General features: G+C 41.2%; 1 protein-coding gene across 4 annotated transcripts in view; it reads right to left on the bottom strand.

The window, feature by feature from the left end:
- The window catches only part of btbd7 (BTB domain containing 7), a 51,349-nt gene extending 32,600 nt beyond the window's left edge, over positions 1-18,749 (bottom strand). For 2 of the 4 annotated variants that reach the window (XR_004413162.1, XM_033027742.1), the window contains exon 1: positions 18,512-18,749. The gene's annotated coding sequence lies outside the window, so the exon portion shown is untranslated. Of the gene's footprint in view, positions 1-17,930; positions 18,154-18,511 lie in introns of those variants that run through there. The other 2 variants (XM_033027741.1, XM_033027740.1) reach the window with 2 other exon arrangements.
- Between the last annotated feature and the right edge of the window lie 1,573 nt (positions 18,750-20,322).

Here is a 20,322-nt window from a genome sequence, read left to right as displayed (position 1 = left end):
TGAAGCCACATGCCATAGTGATCAAGGTCTGCCTTGTACTTTCAGAGACACAGTCAGAATTTTCAATAATTTCAACCTGGCCAAACACATTAAGGAAGTTGCAGACAGTGAGGCAGGAAGGAAAGAATAATTGTCAAAAGGTCTTTTGTTCCTTTCTTTAACGAGCTTTCAGTAAGATAAAAAGATGGGAACTGAAAAATGAAGCAAAATACCACCGGGTGGTGCCAGCAATGTCTGCCTCGCCAACAGTCTGTCCATTCCTTCTTTGTTGTTTATTGTATGTATTAAAAGTATTTTTTAAATATTAAAACATGAAACCTCTAATAAATACTTGAAATGCAAATATAGGTCCACCGCCAGTTTTTTGGCAACTGATGGTTCAGCAGCTCCTTTAATCCATACCAAATTATTAGAGTGCACTCGAAATACCCCCTGGAAGTCCGCCCGAAAATGTTGCACCTAGACCGGATGAACAGCCGATCTAAACCTAATTGGAGCTTCTGCTCCGATTGGCGAGTTGAATCTGTGGTGGACCTGTACATTTAAATGCAATTCTCAACTCAATCAGCCAAAAGTAAACAACCAAAAATATCTCACCCTCTTTCAGTACTCTGTCACTGGAAATTGACACCGAAGCAAAGGAAAAAGGAGCCACAGTGAGGTGTTCCCGAGAAATTTGAGAATTCACATTTCTAGGGGTGGTGTTTCTAGGGGTAGAGATTAATACAAACCTCAGAGACATAGTGGCTCACAGTTTACCAATACCTCAAGTTGAAATTCTCTGTTCAAATCTCTCCAGCCCAACTAAGTGGGATTAGTTATTGACAAATCTACTATGTTTACTTCTATTCCTACCCATGTCTTTGCAGGCTGGCGTTCGCACAAAAAAAATGTTCAGGCTCTCATTATTCATGTTCCCTTCAGCGATCTGAAAATCATTTTAGTAATGATCCTATCCTTTACTAACCTCAATAACAGCTACTGAATATTGGATATTTGTATTGCCAAGGTTATGATAAATCAGTGTCTTACTGCACTCAACTCATTATGTGCATCTATATTCAGAACTGTTCAGCTTTCTTCAATTTACATTTGCTTCCTTGCAATCTCTCATAACTCCCCCCCCCCCCCCCCCGCCATTCTCCTTACTTCAATCAGTCTGAAGAAAGATCTCGACTCAAAACAGCATTTATCCATTTTCTCCAGAGATGCTGCCTGACCCTCTGAGTTACTTCGGCATTTTGTGTCATAAGTGATAGCAGTACAATTAGGCCACTTGGCCTATCAAGTCAACTCCGCCATGCAATACGATGGAACTTTATTTATCCCAGGAGGGAAATCATGGCTGATCTATCTCTCCCTCCTAACCCCATTCTCCTGCCTTCTCCCCATAACCTCAGTTACTGTACTAATCAAGAATCTATCTATGCCTTAAATATATCCACTGACTTTGCCTCCGCAGCCTTCTGTGGCAAAAACCGCCACAGATTCACCACCCTATGACTAAAGAAATTCCTCCTCATCTCCTTCCTAAAAGAACGTCCTTTAATTCTGAGGCTATGACCTCTAGTGCTAGACTCTCCCACTAGTGGAAAATCCTATCCCAATAGTTACTTGTTTTTTTTAATCAAACGGGAAGGACTCCAGCACCAAGACAAACTAGTCACAGGCATTCAATCACAAAAAAACATCTCCTTCACCTAAGATATCACACACACACCATGCATAGTTTACCATTTTGCTCCTTAATGGGCCAATAGGTTACCCTCATGCCATTAATATACTCATGGCATTTTCATTAATCTTGCTCACTATTGATATTTTATACCCCATATTGCCCTGCTAATTTATTATCAAGTACCCCGATGCACTTTCTATATTCATGGTGGGTCTCCACATTCTCCAGTTTAAAAAAATCCCATCTGCAAAATTCCTCGACATCCAGGGTTCCTTGGACTTGCTGCCTGTGCCTTTCACTGTTTTGAAAACACATTGATCCTGACCTCCCATTATTTCACTTTTCTATGACTATTAGTTGAATGACCTGCAGGTATCTCCTACCAGTCTACTTCAGCCATGTCCTATCGAAATCACACTTCCCATAAATCAGGACCATGACTACTCATATCCTTTTTTATAACTACTTTGAAAAATAAGAATGGTAACAATATCCAAAATGTTCTCTCTCAGCTACTTCACCCACTTGTCGGTCTAAATTTCCTAAGATTACAAAGTACTGTCAAGACTCATTGCACAGCACAGAAACAGACCACTGACCCGCAAAGTCCATGCCCAACATTTTTGCCCAACTTCATCAATTCCATTTGCCCACATTAAAATCGAATCCTTCTTTACCATATCTATTTCAGTGAATGTCTTCAACATAGTAATTGCATCCAATTTCACCACCTCTTCTGGCATCACATTCCAGATATTAACATTTTTCCTCAAAACCTTAGATTTAAAGGATCCCTTTTAAATCTCCCTCTCAACTTGAGCCCAAACCCTTATTTTCGATACCGCTACTCCAGGAAAAATACTTTGATTATTTACCCTATCTATGCTCTCGTAACCTTAACCATGAAATGTCAATACCCTGGTTGCTTTCAGTAATTTGCACTTGGGCAACAAAAGGGGGGGAAAAAACTCACACTAACTTAAATATGTTAATCTATTTGCACAACTGCCAAGATGGTGCATATATTGAATTGAATTAAATACTTTATTATCACATGTGGCAAGTCACAGTGAAATTCTTTGCTTGCATATCCAAGGTATGCAAATAGTCGCCCGTAAAGGGTACTTAAAGTTACAAATTACTAAAGCTACCCAAGCAAAATATGAGATGCTTCGAGCTGGGCCTCACTCCTGACAATGGAGGAAGCCCAGAACAGAAAGGTTGGTGTGGAAATGGGAGGGGCTTGGGCAGCTTACACCCCCAGTGGTATGAACACTGACTTCTCCAGCTTCAAGTAGCCCTTGCTTTCCACTGTTATTTGGAGACTCATAGTACCAATATTTTTCAGGATGAGTCTCAAGGTAGCAATACCTCTGCCACTGGACCCAAATAGTATTGCTACCTTGAGACACATCCTGAAAATTATTGGTACTCTGAGTCTCCAAATAACACTGGAAAAATCTAGCTGGATGACAGCAATATCAATCTTGATAATTTTAAATAAATAATGAGGAATTGTGCATCTTTTTCCCATCTACAGGTTTTGCTGAGCTTTGGACAAATACTACCATCAGCCAGCTAACTGCTCTGGGAATTGGAGTTGAAGTGCAGAAAGTAAGCAGACAAAGGGCACCTGGGAGAACAATCTGGCTTTATTTCATAGGCAGACATGATCATATTCTCACACCAAGAATAGAATATTGTACAAGCTATGGTTACCCAATTTCATAAACTACCAAGGTTTAAAACAATAAAATCTATATTTTGTCCTTCAATCAAATCCACAGTAGCCCATTCTTAGTCGCATGTGTGACCAAAAAATATGAACAATTGTGGAATAGATATCTTCTAATTCTGAAAGCATTACAGGTATATTGTTTTGTACCGTATATATGATTCTTTCTTTTTTTAAGTTTATCAAGTTAAATTTTCATATTGTGCTGACAATGTTCGTTTTGGGTCAGAGATCAAACATGACTGGTCACGTGTGTGACCACACGCAGAAGCATTTTTTTCATCTTACAAACTTTGTGAATTTTAAACAGCTAAAATGTTCATATATTTAGCAGACATGCATTATAGTTCTGTAGATAGGAAACTAGCAATAAGATTAATCTCTTACAATATTTTTTTAATGGATTACTTTAATGGATGCCATCTGGTCACGTGTGTGCCATTTTGGCTCACTTTCCAAAGAATGGCCCATTATACACATGCCATATATTGCTTTTAGACATTTACTTAATTTGATAATTCCCTTCTCAAAAGTAAACATCTCTCAATGCAAATCATATACTCCTGCTACAAAGTTCACATTATATCACAGTAACGGAAGAGCAGTAAAATACCTCTCATTAACAGCACCTTTACTTCCCATGTACATATTATCGTTAAAACATTTTGATAAAATGACCTTGCAGGCAAACCTCTTAAGTGCACTAATTTACAAATGATCACTGCAAATGCTTAGATATCAGTACAGTCAGATAAACAGTTGCTAAGGTACTGGACATGATATTGTGCACTCCAAAATCAATTATCTTGCCATTTTGTCGATTGCTTTGTCTTCACCCCAAGGTCCCAAAAGATTTAGTGAAGAGCCTGCCAACATAATCTATTATTATGATTGCAAAATTGAAATTCTTTCAATTCTTTGCACTGAAACAAAAAAAATTACGAGATTATTCCAAAACCAAGTTGAATATTGTTTACTAAAATACAATTGCCAGTTTATTCAGTCACAATAATGATTGTGATCAACAATAACGGGGGAAGTTAATACCATTTAATCCTTCAATTTACCAATAAAAATGCAGTGGATAAAAATAAAACTATGAATTTAGATCTGCAGTGAAATATTCAAAGGACTAATCTTAAAACAATGGCCCCAAACCCTTTTTGAGTCAAAAGAACATGCGTGTTAAAGATAGGTATACTATAAGTGCAAATAAGTACAAGATTCTGATGTAAAGGTGATAAATAAAACTTGGTTAAATAATAAAGATAGAACTGGGGTCAGTAACATTTCCCAAGTGACAAAGGAAGTAGAGTAAATGATGAAACAAGAAAGGCAGCTTAAAATGCACACCAAGTGAAACATTTGCAGTGCCTTGCCAGATTATGGTAATGTTTAAGGGGATCTCAAAAAGAAAATTAAGTACTCATTCATTTTTGACCAACAAGAGAGATTTTTTTTTGTTGAGGAACAAAAAAGGCGGAAGTAAATGGAACGGAAGTTTGTCTGGATTTTCAGAAGAAGCTTGACAAAGTCCTCTAATGGTTGGTTTGCAAATTTAAAGCTCATTAATAGGTCAATCGCAGAACGTTTAGGAAATTGGCTTAAAATACAATGCAAAGAGAAGCAGATAACACCAAGGATGGAAGTGTGGTAAATAGTGAGGGGAATAATAGGTTGCAGGAGTAAAGATAGGTTTGCAGAACAGACAGACAAATGACAGATGGAGTTTAATAGAAAAATGGTCAGTAATATAATTTGACAGAAAAAAAATTAGATTAATGGCACTGTTCTAAAAGGGCATACGGGAAAAGAGGCATGTGAGTATATGCATGTTGGAAATAATAGGACGTGAGATAGATTAAGAAACCATCAGGGATACTGGCTTTTGAGTAATGGCAAGGAGTCTACTCAAAAACATTATTATAGATTACGTCCAAGCACCTCCTGTTCAAAAATAGGCATGTCTAAACTATAATCAAAGACATTTTATTTCCTTTCTCTTGCCATATCCTTGATCATAGATTAAAATCTTCCAAGTTTCTGCCTTCTAGAGGCAAAACATTAACTGACAGCTCTTGCAAAAAGTCACAGTGAGTACTGCATTTCCTAGAATGGCACAATATCTTAAGAACTGTCAAAGTCAAATGTCATAGACATTTAGTTCAAAATGGCATTTTCCAGTTGAGGGATTCAACAAAGATCCAAGAAGATACTTTTGACAAACATTAAATATTTAAGGGCGAGCCAAAATGACAAAAGAGCAACAGATGTTTTCAGATTTTCCAGTTTTTCTTGGGTCTCCCACAGAAAAAGGTCAAACAGCCAACTACCAATGTCAATCGGGATGTAGTGCTGAGGCTCGAAAAGATGCCGGTCAGGCTGCATTTGGAGTATTGCGAGCAATTTTGAGCCCCATATCTGAAGAAATATTAGTTTAGTTTATTGTCAAGTATACAGAGGTGCATAAGGCTATCTCTCAGTACAGCAACATCGTTCTTGAAATAGTGTCTTAATTGCCGGGAAATACGGTACTTGAAAAAATATAGCTCAAATAAATTTACTTACCATATTATTTGTACCCGAACCCCATTCTTCTCTCTTTGTTTCCTAAAATACTGTTAAGATAAGGACAATCCATGTCCGCCAAGAAACTTGCGTTTCGCATGCGCAGTAGGCTGCTACGCACGCGCAGTACACAGTCCACGCTGCAAAGCCAGAATTTCAGCTGCCTTCAGCTTGCCTTGAAATTGAGGGCTTGAAGCAGCGTCGACGGCACGTCAGCTGCACAGACTTTCGATCTCTTAGGTAGGCATAATTCTCCCATGCCTTTACTATTTATATTTAATATTTACCATTTTATAATTTTAGTCAGGGTAGACAGTGCCTGCCTTGCCTACCCTGACGGCACGTGCCTGGTTTGATGGCACTGGCCCTCTACTCTCTGGAGTTTAGAAGGAGAAGGGGGACCTCATTGAAACTTACCAAATAGTGATAGGCCTGGATAGCATGGATGTGGAGAGGATGTTTCCACTAGTGGGAGTCTAGGACCAGAGGTCATAGCCTCAGAATTAAAGGATGTTCCTTTAAGAAGGAGATGAGGAGGAATTTCTTTAGTCATAGGGTGGTGAATCTGTGGAATTCATAGCCACAGAAGGCTGTGGAGGCCAAGACAATGGATATTTTTAAGGCAGAGATAAAATTCTTATTAGTATGGGTGTCAGACAGAATAAGACAGGAGAATGGGGTTAGTAGGGAGAGATAGATCAGCCATGATTGAATGGCAGAATAGACTTGATGCGCCGAATGGCGTAATTCTGTTCCTATCACTTATGAACTCGTAATTAAGACAAATGTTCTGAAATATGCAATAGCAGATGGAGGTTTTAAGTTTTCAACAATGAAAGGGAAACCAGAGATGAATATATGTGATGCACCATGACACATTATGCTTCACTATCATTACACTATTACTACCATAAATATATTCTGATTTATACTGAATAAACATTCCTTCAATAAAACAAAGTCAGCTACTAATCACTACCACAGATGAGAATATAAGGCTGATAACTTCAATGCAAGACAAAATACATAAGCAGTTTGATATTATGATAATGAGCCACAACCAAAGAATAAAATGTACACATCAGCCATCTTGGCTCAATTGCTGATTTAAAATCTACTCCAGCTCTGGAGCACATTTAGAATTCATTGGAGCACAGAAAATTAGTGCATTCTTCAAGGTGCAATATTTCTAACCAGTTAGATCATGTACAAGTCATGATTAGGAAGTTTGCCAAAGACACTATAGATGGTATTTTAGAGAGCGAAGAAGGTTTTCAAGAATTACAGCTGGATCTAAATCAGCTGGGAATGTGGGCCATGGAGTGACTAATGGAGTTTAATTCAGATAGGTACGAGGTATTGAATTTTGAGAAGTCAAACCAGGGCCTTCACAGTGAACGGTAGGATCCAGAGGAGAGTTGTAGAGCAGAGGGAATACAAGTACATAGTTCCCAAAAGTGGCATCACAGGCAGTTATGATGGTGAAGGTGGATTCTGGCATGTTGTTCTTCATCAATCATAGAATATTGAGTATAGAAGTTGGGATGCAATGTTACAGTTATACAAGACATTGGCTGGGCTGCACTTGGAATATTGTGTCCATTTTGGTCACCCTACTATAGAAAACATTCCATATTAAGCTGAAAATAGTGCAGGGAAGATTTACCAGGATATTGTCAGAACTCAAGAACCTGAGCCAATTGGGAGAGGTTGGGCAGGCTAGGACTTGGAGCACGAGATACTGAGGGGTGATCTTATAGAGGTACATAAAATCATGAGGGGAATAGGTAACGTGAATGCAGTCTTCCACATGGTAGTGGAAATCAAGAATTAAGGGTTATACATGTAAGATGGAGGGGGAAAGATTTAATAGGAATCTGAAGTACAATTTTTGTGTTGGGTATATGGAACAAACTTTAGAGATTAGAGTGATATGGGCCTAATGGGACTAGCATAGATGGGGCATCGTGGTTGGCATGGCCGAGTTGGGTTCAAAGGGCCCGTTTCCGTACTTTATGACTTTCAGATACAAAATCACATGCAAGCCCTATTGTACAGGCACTATTTGAAAAGATTTATCTTGGTATTCTGCTAAATGTTCATCTTTCAAGCAATGCAGTCAAAATTCTAACTGATCACACACCTCATTTGGTTTCTGTTCTCTTCAAGAACCTGGCCTGTGACAACTGAACCCAAAATTCAATTTCTGAAGCCATGCACAACCAAGAAAATATTTGATACAAGGAACTGCAAATGCATGGTTATCCAAAAACGACTAAGTGCTAGAGTTGCTCAGCAGATCAGGCAGTATCTCTGGAGACATGGATAGGTGACATGGCCAGTTAGGTACCATCTTCAGAGTGAATGGAATAAAGACTGAAGAAAGGTCTCGACCTGAAACCTTACCTATGTATGTTCTCCAGAAATGCTGTCTGACCCGCTTAGTCCAACACTTTGTGTTGTTCTTTAAGAGAAAAGTTGATGCTGAACCATCCTATTGACCTAGAAAATATGTTTGCCGAGCATGTGTACATTTCTGAGTTTTCTCCAAATTATGAAAATGCACCAAACAAATGGGATTAAATTGGTACTTTTACCCAGCTATAAAAAATGTGAATAGAGCAACTTCAAATGTCGCATGGGACTGGCTACTTTACTAACCACAAGTACTTTTAATATGAAGACAAACAATACTGCAAATGCAGGGATCCTGAGCAAAAAAAAAACCCAACTAAATGCTGGAGGTCTGAAAGACCCAAAACATCGCCTGTACATTCCCTCCAAAATAGTGCCTCATCTGCTAAGTTACTCAAGCATTTCATTTTTAACATGTATTGCGCTTTTATAAACTTTGGAATTTTAATCTAATTTCTGTGATGTACCTTTTAGTGGAAAAGAGGGGAATGGAAGTCTTGCCATTACAGCAAATAGCAGTCCATTTTAAACAGGAGACAATACTAGATTCAGAATTGAACTCCATTAGTTCAATCATAGTTATTGTTTACCAATATGTTCACAAGAGCACTAAACACCATTGACAGATATAGCTTTACGGCAATAGTAAAAGATTTACAAAAGTCATTTAGGATCGGGGCGAATCGAAGCAGAATTATTGAGGCGTTCCCTTTAATCTGCAAAACAAAGTATTTCTTCGAATAATCCGTCAGTGATCCCTCAACACTTTTGAAGTGATTGAGCAATCACTTCAAAAGAATCCCACTGTTTTAATACCATGCATTGCATTTATGATACTACACTGACAAAACAAAATATTTTATTCCTGCTACTGAACTACAAGAAAATAAAGTTTCAACAAATGACTGCAAATAAATTGGAAATATTGAACACAGGGGAAAAAAAAGACCAAAATCCACAACATAAACTAGAAATTTGCATAGACTGAAAATACAAAATTGCCATTTACAGATAACATCAATCTGAAATTTGTTGTATAATGAAAATTAAATTGTATAATCAATTCAAGGAATAATATGCATTGCACAAACACTATGCATTATTATCTGTACGTTTTTTTAAAAACAGGAAACCTGTGTAGAAGCATCGAGAGTATCATGTAAAAACAGCTCCAAGAATGTTGTCATCATAAATCAAATAGCATTCTTAGCATCATAAATCAAGCTTCCCAATGGCCATGCTTGCAGAACCTAGGGAATGTTTTACTGCAATGTGTTGTTTCAGAAAATATGCAGCACACTTTTACAACATTGATCTAGGATGAAAAATGAGTGGAGCTGGAGATCTCCATATCACGTCTTACAACTTTATTAAGTTGAGAAATAAGACTTTTCTTTTCCGTTAGAAGGAACTCTACAACACTGGTTATAATCCAAGTGATAATAAAGCTAGAGAAAATTGAGAAGGGGGCTAAACAACAAACTCCTGCAAACATTTGCATTGGTTATTAAAAAAAAGAAAAATGTAAGATAAATGATAATTGCCTCTCCCATTTGCATAATCAGCATTGCAATGGGCATATAAAATATTCACCATCACCCACAATGGCCCAGTAATATCCAAGCCCTATTGCACTGCCAATCCCAATCTTTTCCATTGCCTAGAACTGGGACTTGCTTTCTTGCAGCCGAGACTTTCCCCATATAATAACGAGACAGCATTTAATCCTACCACCATTTGCTCTAAGTGTGGCTTGTATTTTCTGACTACTATGTCTGGGTGAGTGGGCAAATGCATGGCAGATGCAGTATAATGTGGATAAATGTGAGGTTATCCATTTTGGTGGCAAAAACAGGAAAGTAGACTATTATCTAAATGGGGGCCAAATAGGAAAAGGGGAGATGCAACGAGACCTGGGTGTCATGGTACACCAGTCATTGAAAGCAGGCATGCAGGTGCAGCAAGTAGTGAAGAAAGCGAATGGTATGTTAGCATTCATAGCAAAAGGATTTGAGTATAGGAGCAGGGAGGTTCTACTGCAGTTGTACAGAGTCTTGGTGAGATCACACCTGGAGTATTGTGTACAGTTTTGGTCTCCAAATCTGAGGAAATACATTCTTGCCATAGAGGGAGTACAGAGAAGGTTCACCAGACTGATTCCTGGGATGTCAGGCCTTTCATATGAAGAAAGACTGGATAGACTCGGCTTGTACTCGCAAGAATTGAGAAGATTGAGGGGGGATCTTATAGAAACTTACAAAATTCTTAAGGGGTTGGACAGGCTAGATGCAGGAAGATTGTTCCCGATGTTGGGGAAGTCCAGAACAGGGGGTCACAGTTTAAGGGTAAAGGGGAAATCTTTTAGGACTGAGATGAGAAAAAAAAAATTTTTACACAGAGTGGTGAATCTCTGGAATTCTCTGCCACAGAATGTAGTTGAGGCCAGTTCATTGGGTATATTTAAGAGGGAGTTAGATGTGGCCCTTGTGGCTAAAGGGATCAGGGGGTATGGAGAGAAGGCAGGTACAGGATACTGAGTTGGATGATCAGCCATGATCATATTGAATGGCGGTGCAGGCTCAAAGGGCCGAATGGCCTACTCCTGCACCTATTTTCTATGTTTCTATGTGCAAATATCAAGACCAATACTTGGAGAGGTATTTTATATACACAACCCCATTCATACAATTGTTTATTTTATGAGAGATTGTATTTTGACCAGTGGCCCCGACGACTACAGCTGTGGGAAGTTCATTCAGCTGCAGCCCCTGATTGACTGTGTGAGGGAACTGGAGCTGCAGCTGGAAGATCTCATGATCATCTGGGCGAATTACAGCATAATTGATAGGCGTTACAGTGAGGTGGTCACACCCAATGTAGAGGCTGAATATCGATAGGTGATCACCAGGAAAGCAGTAGGCAGAGGGTGCAGGAATCTCTTTTTTTTTCAATTCAATTCAACTTTATTGTCATTGCACAAATACGAGTACAGGTACAACGAAATGCGTGGCCATTCCCCTCCAAAACCCTTTGGAATTCTGTTGAGGGTGATGACCGTTCAGAGTAGAGCAGGCCTGGCTATGAGACAAATTGGGATAGTGTGAAGTCGGACAGGGCTATTGTAATATGAGATGCATTATTTAGCGGGACACACAGGAGATTGGGTGGCAGCAATCAGGACTCCAGGGTGGTGTGTTGCCTTCCTGCTGCCAAGGTCCAGGATGTCTCGGAACAGGTGCACAACATGCTCAAGAGGGAGGATGAGCAGCCAGAAGTTGTTGTGCACATTGGCACAAATGACATGGGTAGGAAAGGGGATAAGGTCCTGGAGAGTGAATACTAGGAGTTAGGCAAAAGGTTAAAAAGCAGGATCTCAAGAGTAGTAATCTCCAGATTACTCCCAATGCCACGTGCTAATGAGGGTAGAAATAGGAAGATAGGATAAATGAATGCATGGCTGAAGAGTTGGTGGCAGTGAGCAGCGGTTCAGATTTCTGGACCATTGGGGCAGAGGTAACGTACAAGAGGGATGGGTTGCAGCTGAACTGGAGGACCACCAATATCCTGGCAGGCACGTTTGATAGTGCTACTTGGGAGAGTTTAAACTAGAATGGCAAAGGACAGGCTCTAATGCAGTACTGAGACAATAGGTGCAAAAGTAGGCCATTCGACCCTTCGAGCCAGCACCGCCATTCAATGTGATAGAAACATAGAAACATAGAAATTAGGTGCAGGAGTAGGCCATTCAGCCCTTTGAGCCTGCACCGCCATTCAATATGATCATGGCTGATCATCCAACTCAGTATCCCGTACCTGCCTTCTCTCCATACCCTCTGATCCCCTTAGCCACAAGGGCCACATCTAACTCCCTTTTAAATATAGCCAATGAACTGGCCTCGACTACCCTCTGTGGCAGGGAGTTCCAGAGATTCACCACTCTCTGTGTGAAAAAAGTTCTTCTCATCCCGGTTTTAAAGGATTTCCCCCTTATCCTTAAGCTGTGACCCCTTGTCCTGGACTTCCCCAACATCGGGAGCAATCTTCCTGCATGGCTGATCATCCACAATCAGTACCCCGTTCCTGCCTTCTCCCCATATCCCCTGACCGCTATCTTTAAGAGCCCTATCTAGCTCCTTCATGAAAGCATCCAGAGAACCGGCCTCCACCGCCCTCTGAGGCATAGCATTCCACAGACTCGGTGTGAAAAAGTGTTTCCTCACTTCCGTTCTATATGGCTTACCTCTTATTGTTAAACTGTAGCCCCTGATATGGACTCCCCAAACATCGGGAACATGTTTCCTGCCTCAAGCATGTCCAAACCCTTAATAATCTTTATATGTTTCAATAAGATCCCGTCTCATCCTTCTAAATTCCAGAGAATACAAGCCCAGCCGCTCCATTCTCTCAGCATATGACAGTCCCGCCATCCCAGGAATTAACCTTGAACCCACGCTGCACTCCCTCAAATAGCAAGAATTTCCTTCCTCAAATTTGGAGACCAAAACTGCACACAATACTCCAGGTGTGGTCTCACTAGGGCTCTGTACAACTGCAGAAGGACCCCTTTGCTCCTTTACTCAACTCCTCTTGTTATGAGACAGGTGGGCAGCTGGAAATCTGTACAAAAAAGGAAATTCAGTACAAAGGATAGCAGGATCATGGTATGGTAACAGACAGGTGATGTGGATGAAATCAGCATGTGGATAGGTACATGCGACTGGGACCCTATAGCCATCATAGATACCTAGCTAAGGACGGATAGAACTGGCATCTTAACGTTCCAGATTACAGTGCTATATACAAGATATAAGTGGATGGAAGGGAGGAGGGAGAGTTGCTTTACGAATTAAGAACATCACGGCAGTAGTTCAAGATGACATTACTGATGAATCGTCCAGTAAGGCTGTATGGGTGGAGCTGAAAAATAAAAAAGCGGATGATCAAACTATTGAGATTGTACAATTCGGCTCCCAAATAATGAATGGAAATTACAGGATCTGATATGCTGGGAAATTACAGATAGTTGCAAGATTACTAGATTTGTTATAGTAAGGGATCTTAGCTTCCCCAATAAAGACTAGGACTGCTGAAGTGAGGAGGAAGTGCCTTAGATGGGATGTTCAAGAAAGTTTTCTCTGACAACATGTCCCTACAAGGGACAGGGCAAAATGTCACGTACTCTTACAAAACTGAGCAGGACAAGTGACTGACAAGTCAGAGAGTGAACCTTTTGGGACCAGCCACTACAGTTCTATTAGCTTTCAAAAAGCTACAAGGATAGGGCTGGTTCACCAATTAAAGTTCTAAATTGTGGCAGGGCCAACTTTGATGGTATTAGGCAGGAACTTGCTAACGTTGATTGAAGAAGGTTATTTGTGGGCAAAGGATGTCCAAAAAGTGGGATGCTTTTAAAAGTGTGATAGTGGGAGATCAATGTATCATGTTTCTTTTAGAGTGAAGGGCAAGGAGGAGTCAGCAACCCTAGATGACAAAAGAAATTGAGGCTCTGGTCAATAAAAAACGGGTCATGGGTCTAGGCAGGTGGGATCAAACGTATTCCTGGAGGAATAACTGTCGTACAGGACATTGGTAAGGCCGCACTTGAGAGTATTGTGTTCATTGTTGGCCACTCTGGTATCGGAAGGATGCCATTAAGTTAGAAAAGGTTTTAGACGTTGGTTATGATGCATATCAACTCCTGTCTGAGTAAGGAATTGGACCGATTACCAGTCCCCTACCGCCACATGCGATTAACAGGGGATTCAATCTCACTGGTTCCCCACTCTGCGTTGCACCATTTGGACAATAAGAACAATAGTCAGGCTAGTGTTGATCAACTACAGCTCTCCGTTCACCATCGTCACCCTCTTCAATCTCAGAGAATTGCATCACTGATCATCTCTACATACCTGGATCCCCGATTTCCTCATCGACAGACCACATTCAATACAAACTGGCAACATCAATTCCACCTCAATAACCAACACAGGAGCACCTCCAGGCTATGTGCTTGGTCTCTTGCTCTACCCCCTCTATAACCATGACAGATTAGCCAGACACAGCTTTAAAGACATCTTTAAATTATCCGACTACACCACCATTGTTGGAAGTTTAGCGTAACAGGAAGGAGATTGAAAATTCAATTGAATTGTGCCAGAACAAGTCTTGCAAGACCAACGAACTGGAAGAAGGGTCCAACCCGAAACATCACTTATCCATGTTCTCTAGAGAGACATCGTCTGACCTGCTGAATTACGCAAGCACTTGAGATTACCGAGAATGGTAGACACTGTCCGGTCCATCACATGTACTGACTCCCCACCATTGAAGGGGTCCATTAGAGAGGCTACCTCAAAAAGGCAGCCAATATCATGGACTCACATCACCCTGGCGACTTCATTCATACCATTAGGATGAAAGTACAGGAACCAGAAAACCATGACCACCTAGTTCAAAAATAGCTTCTTCCCAGAAACCATCAAGCTCTTGAACACTACACAACAATAACTTTAGCAACTGTGAACTTCTAAGGTCTTTGGTTAGACTACAGAGTTCTTTTGGCACTATATTGGCAATCCAGGATCACGGTTGTTTATTTCATTTTTCTTTTATATTTTTTATCTGCTTGTATTGTATTTACAGGTCTGTTAAGCTCCCACAAGTAAGAATTTCATTGTCCCATTGTCGATACATGTGACAATTAAACACTCTTGTCTCTTGAAAGGGTGCAAAGACTTGAGGATGTTCTACAGAGAGAGGTTTAGCAGGCTGGAATTTTATTTCTTGGAGTGCAGAAAGCTGAGGGGTGATCTTATACAGGGAAATAAAATCACGATGAGGGTTAATGTACAGGGTAGGGGAATCAAGAATAAGATGGTTTAAGAAGGAACTGCAGATGCTGGAAAATCAAAGGTGGACAAAAATGCTGGAGAAACTCAGCGGGTGCAGCGGCATCTATGGAGCGAAGGAAATAGGCAACGTTTCGGGCCGAAACCATTCTTCAGACTGAATAAGAAGGTACAAGTTTAAGATGAGAAGAAAAAGATTTAATAGGAACCCAAGATATACTTTTTCCCACACAGAGGGTCATGGGTATATCAAACGAGCTGTTAGAGGAAGTGGGCGAGGCAGTTACAATGTCAGAATTTGATAGACATTTTGATGGGTACATGAATAAAAACGGTTTAGAGAGATATGGGCCAAATGCAGACAAATGGGACTAGCATAGATGTAGCATCTTGGTCAGTTGGGTTGAAGGATCGGTTTCTGTGCCAAATTACTGTACGATTATTCTAGTATTGCATACCCAGCAAGATTCCTTTCTCCAATTAGACTATAATTTTCTGAGCACTAAATGTGAATACTGGTAGAAGCTAAATTAAGTATATATATATTTTTATATATATATATATATTTTTAAATATATATATATATTTAATTTAGCTTCTACCAGTATTCACATTATATATATATATATATATATATATATATAAGCACTTAAAACTTTTCCATTTTTTCAAAGGAAAAGTTTCATTAAATGTCTGGTTCTCACTTAAACATGAGAATTTGGGAAGAAAAGGAGGTCCTCATAACATAATTTTTGACCACAATCAAATTCCAGTCTTATTGAAAGTACCACAGATTCTTAAAAATAAAACTTGTTTGGAACTTTGGAATGCTCAGAAACCCAATGACATTCCAACTTAGTCTTTAAATGAATCAAACATTTCTTTAAAAATAAACAGTGAAAACGTTAGCTTTCTGCAGAAGCACTATGCTTTCAAAAAACTGTAATACTGGCTTCGTACTTTAAACTTAAATATTTCTAAAAAACTCCTTCATAACACATCAAGTAAAACCATTCAGTCTGAAGAAAGGTCCCAACCCAAAACATCACCCATTCCTTCTCTCCAGAGATGCTGCCTGTCCCGCCCGCTGAGTTACTCCAGCATTTTGTGTCCATACCCAATAAATGATTTGATCTTAAAAATTACATAGGGGCAACTAATGAATAAATTTGAATAAACCAAGTTGTCCATATTGGCCCATTCATTTACAGGCTTAAACATTTCTCGTCACCACACTGCTTATGTCATATAAGGATGACACAAAAAAAAGCAACAAGTCAACACTTTTGCAATTCAAATTAAAGAGTCTGAATTTGGGAAAAAGAAAATAAGCTTTCCATATTACCAACAAAATAAATATTGAAGTTCGTTCAATGTTTTGAGGGAATAAGTCAGGAAACAATGTTTCCAGTACCAGAAATGTTGATGACCAGAGAATTGAAGTAAATGGCCTGAAGAACTGTTGGTAGCCATACTCAGGAGATATTGTTTTACACAATAGTTTAAGAAATGCACCATCTGGAAAAATGGGAGTGGCAAATTCCATTATAGTTTTTTTCAAAAAGGAACAGGATAAATAATTCAAAGTTGTGATGGGTGTACAGATAAAAGAAAAGGGGAATTGAATTCATTCATTAGTCTTTTCAAATTCAAAAACATGTGCAATGGACCAAATGTTCTCCGGCGGTACTATTCCGTTAATCCATAAAGGCACCTGTTGTGGCTAACAATACAAATGCATTAACAAGATGTCACAAGTACTCTGATTCAGACATTTCAACAAAAGCGCACACGTTCTACACGTGGCTTGCGTTTTGCTTTGTGTGGAGGTGTGCAGTGGTGGTGTGATTTAAAAAAAAAGGAATTGGAGAGAATCTAGGAACTTCCACCAGCTCTCTCCTGATGATAAGATTCACTCCTGTTGTAGATGGCAGGAGAGGATGGACCAAACAATCAAACAGCCCGGTGGGGCTGCACGGTGGTGCAGCGGTAGTGTTGCTGCCTTTCAGCACCAGAGACCCAGGTTCGATCCTGACTATGGGTGCTGTCTGTATGGAGTTTGCACGTTCTCCCTGTGACCGCATGGGTTTTCTCCGGTTCCTCCCACACTCCAAAGACGTACAGGTTTGTAGGTTAATTGGCTTCCTTACTAGAAGATAATACTTTCTATAAATTCAGAGGCAAACAGGCATAACATTATCTGGAAAATAATGGGCTGTAAAACAATACTACCACCAAAAAAACCACAAGGATCCACATTGAAACCAACAGTGCTTTATGGAAATAAAGTAAATAGGAAATAAGATAGGTATGCACTGTATTTGTAACAACTCCAGTAGGTATACATTTATAGCCCAACCCTGCACATACAAGTATCTAAAGAAATAAATCCTTAGGACTGTCATTACAATTGTTCCTAATGTCAAAAGCGATCACAGAATCATTATGTTTTCATCTACATATCCTGTAATATGCCCCAGAAGCACACCAGTGAAAGCAAAAGTACATACATTCTGCAATGTGCAGAGACCGACAAAAAACATTCCATCTCCTCGAAAGATAAGGCTGAGGTTGAGCAGTGGTGGGAGTTGTTGAGGGGAATGTAGAGGATTGCGCTTTAATAAACGCCCATTCAGACACAATTCACCCAGTGAAAAATGCAAATGATCCGCGATGACATACTTACATTGCACCCTGGTTGCAGCCTACATGCAACAGAATCTGCCACCAACAACATATAAACAGCGTATTTGGATATGTAGTGGGGAAGATATGCCACCCACTAACTGCATTTTCCAATTCCTCCAAACCATCGACGCTTTCTTTGCTCGAACCCTTGCATTAATAGAGGCTGCACCCGAAGACACGTCGTGAGCGGCTGTCGGCGCCAGTAAACTAGCAGTTTGGAAAGGAGGCGTGGGAAGCGCTCCCTCCTTCCTTCCTCTCCCTCCCTCCCTCCCAGGCTCAGCAGGATTATCTGGGCGCCACGAACAATTAAGAGACAACCAGATGGTGCAGCGGGGAAGACGGCGGCTGCACAAGCAGCAGCCCCGGGGAAGACAGACTCTGAGTGGGCCCGAGCTCCAAATACAGCCTGGCCTTTGCCTTGAAACTTTCTCGTCCCCCCCACACACACATATACACACTCACACACATATACACACATATACACACTCACACACATCACACACATATACACCATACATATACACACACACACACATACACACATATATACACACCACACACATACACACACTCACTCACCGCTCCTTCCAGGCAGGTTTAGGGTCGGGTTTGAACCGAGCACGGCTGAACACCTCTGATCCGCTGGCTGTCCGGCCGGTCTCCTCTACTCTCTTCTGCCGCCGATATGCGCAGCCGCCCTCAGCCCCAGCCCGGCCCCGATCTATGATTCTATCCCCCCCCGCCTCCTTCCCTAATTAATCGCCGACTAACTCATGCCACAAGGAACCCCCCACACACACACACAGAGAGAGGGAGAACAGGACCGTCTGTCTTCTCTCTCCCCCCCCCCCCCCCCGCCCCGGGCCTCACTCTCACCCGCCCCCACCCTCACACACGCGCACCGCCGTCCAAAATGCAGCCCCATTGGACGGCGGCTCCCAGCCAATCGGAGACTCTGTTGCTGGGGGGGGAGGTGGGGATGAGGCCGTTCGGCCTGAGCTGGGTGAAGCTGGGCCGCCACCACCGCCCGGCCGGGAGCCTCCAGCGCCAGCGCCACCCCTCGGCAAGGGCCAGCATCACCTCTCAGATTCACGCCACCACCGCCCGCCCGGTCGGGAGTCGCCAGCGCCAGCGCCACCCCTCGGCAAGGGCCAGCATCGCCTCAGATTCGCGCCACCACCGCCCGCCCGGGAGTCTCCAGCGCCAGCGCCAGCGCCACCCCTTGGCAAGGGCCAGCATCGCCTCTCAGATTCACGCTGCATAAAACCACTCACTCACTCACTCACTGCAGCCTTCCTTTCTTTCTTTTATAATATATATATGTGGTAACCTAGCACCTGTAACCTAGCAACCCCAGCAGAGAATGAAACGTTTGTTTCCAGTTTCTTTCCCCAGTCCTGGTCAACATGTATAAAGTGGTGAAGGTTGCAAGTTGCAAGGCTTTCCCTCTGCTCAAAATATTCATTATAAAAGGATCGAAATCTGAGTTACCTACAGCTATAATCTAGCACAACCCCTTCCCACTTCAACCTTCCTGGCCAGGGCCTCCTCCATTGGCAGATTGTGAGGCCACAATCAAACTAGAAGCACAGCACCTCATATTCTGCTTGGGTAGCTCCATTCCCCTCATCTTTATCCATCTATTACTTGCCAGGTAGACAAAAATGCTGGAGAAAATCAGCGCGTGCAGCAGCATCTATGGAGGGAAGGAAATAGGCAACGTTTCGAGCCGAAACCCTTCTTCAGACTGATATTACTTGCCAGGCTTTGTCCTGCCCCCACTTCTCTTTTCCAGCTTTCTCCTTACTACTTAAATCAATCTGAAGAACGTTCCCAACCAGAAATGTTGTATGACCATTTCCTCTGCAGATGCCTGATCTGCCGAGTTCCTCCATCATTTTGTCTTTAGCTCTAGATCCTCACCCAGTTCTAAATTAGCTCTCGTAGTACTCTTGCTGCAGATATTGAGGTGTAAGTAAAAGTGTGGTTGCATGAATAGAAAGTAAGCACACAAAAATGCTGGAGAAACTCAGCAGGTGCAGCAGCATCTATGGAGCGAAGGAAATAGGCAACGTTTCGGGCCGAAACCCTTCCTCAGACCCTGAATAGAACTTACCCTGAATAGAAAGTAGTTTGGTTTTGACCTGGATCTTATTTTTGAGCTATAATCCCCTTATTTATTTTGTTGATTTTTCTAAAGCATACTTCTAACATGTTTAGAGATACAGTGGGGAAACAGGCCCTTTGACCCACCGAGTCCGCACCGACCAGCGATCCCTGCATATTAACCCTCCACACACTAGGGACAATTTTACATTTACACCATGCCATTTAACCTACAAACCTGTACGTTTTTGAAGTGTGGCAGGAAACCGAACATCTCGGAGAAA

Source organism: Amblyraja radiata, chromosome 9, assembly GCF_010909765.2.
Source record: "Amblyraja radiata isolate CabotCenter1 chromosome 9, sAmbRad1.1.pri, whole genome shotgun sequence".
Classification (NCBI taxonomy): domain Eukaryota; kingdom Metazoa; phylum Chordata; class Chondrichthyes; order Rajiformes; family Rajidae; genus Amblyraja; species Amblyraja radiata.
This window is presented reverse-complemented; position numbering and strand designations above follow the sequence as displayed.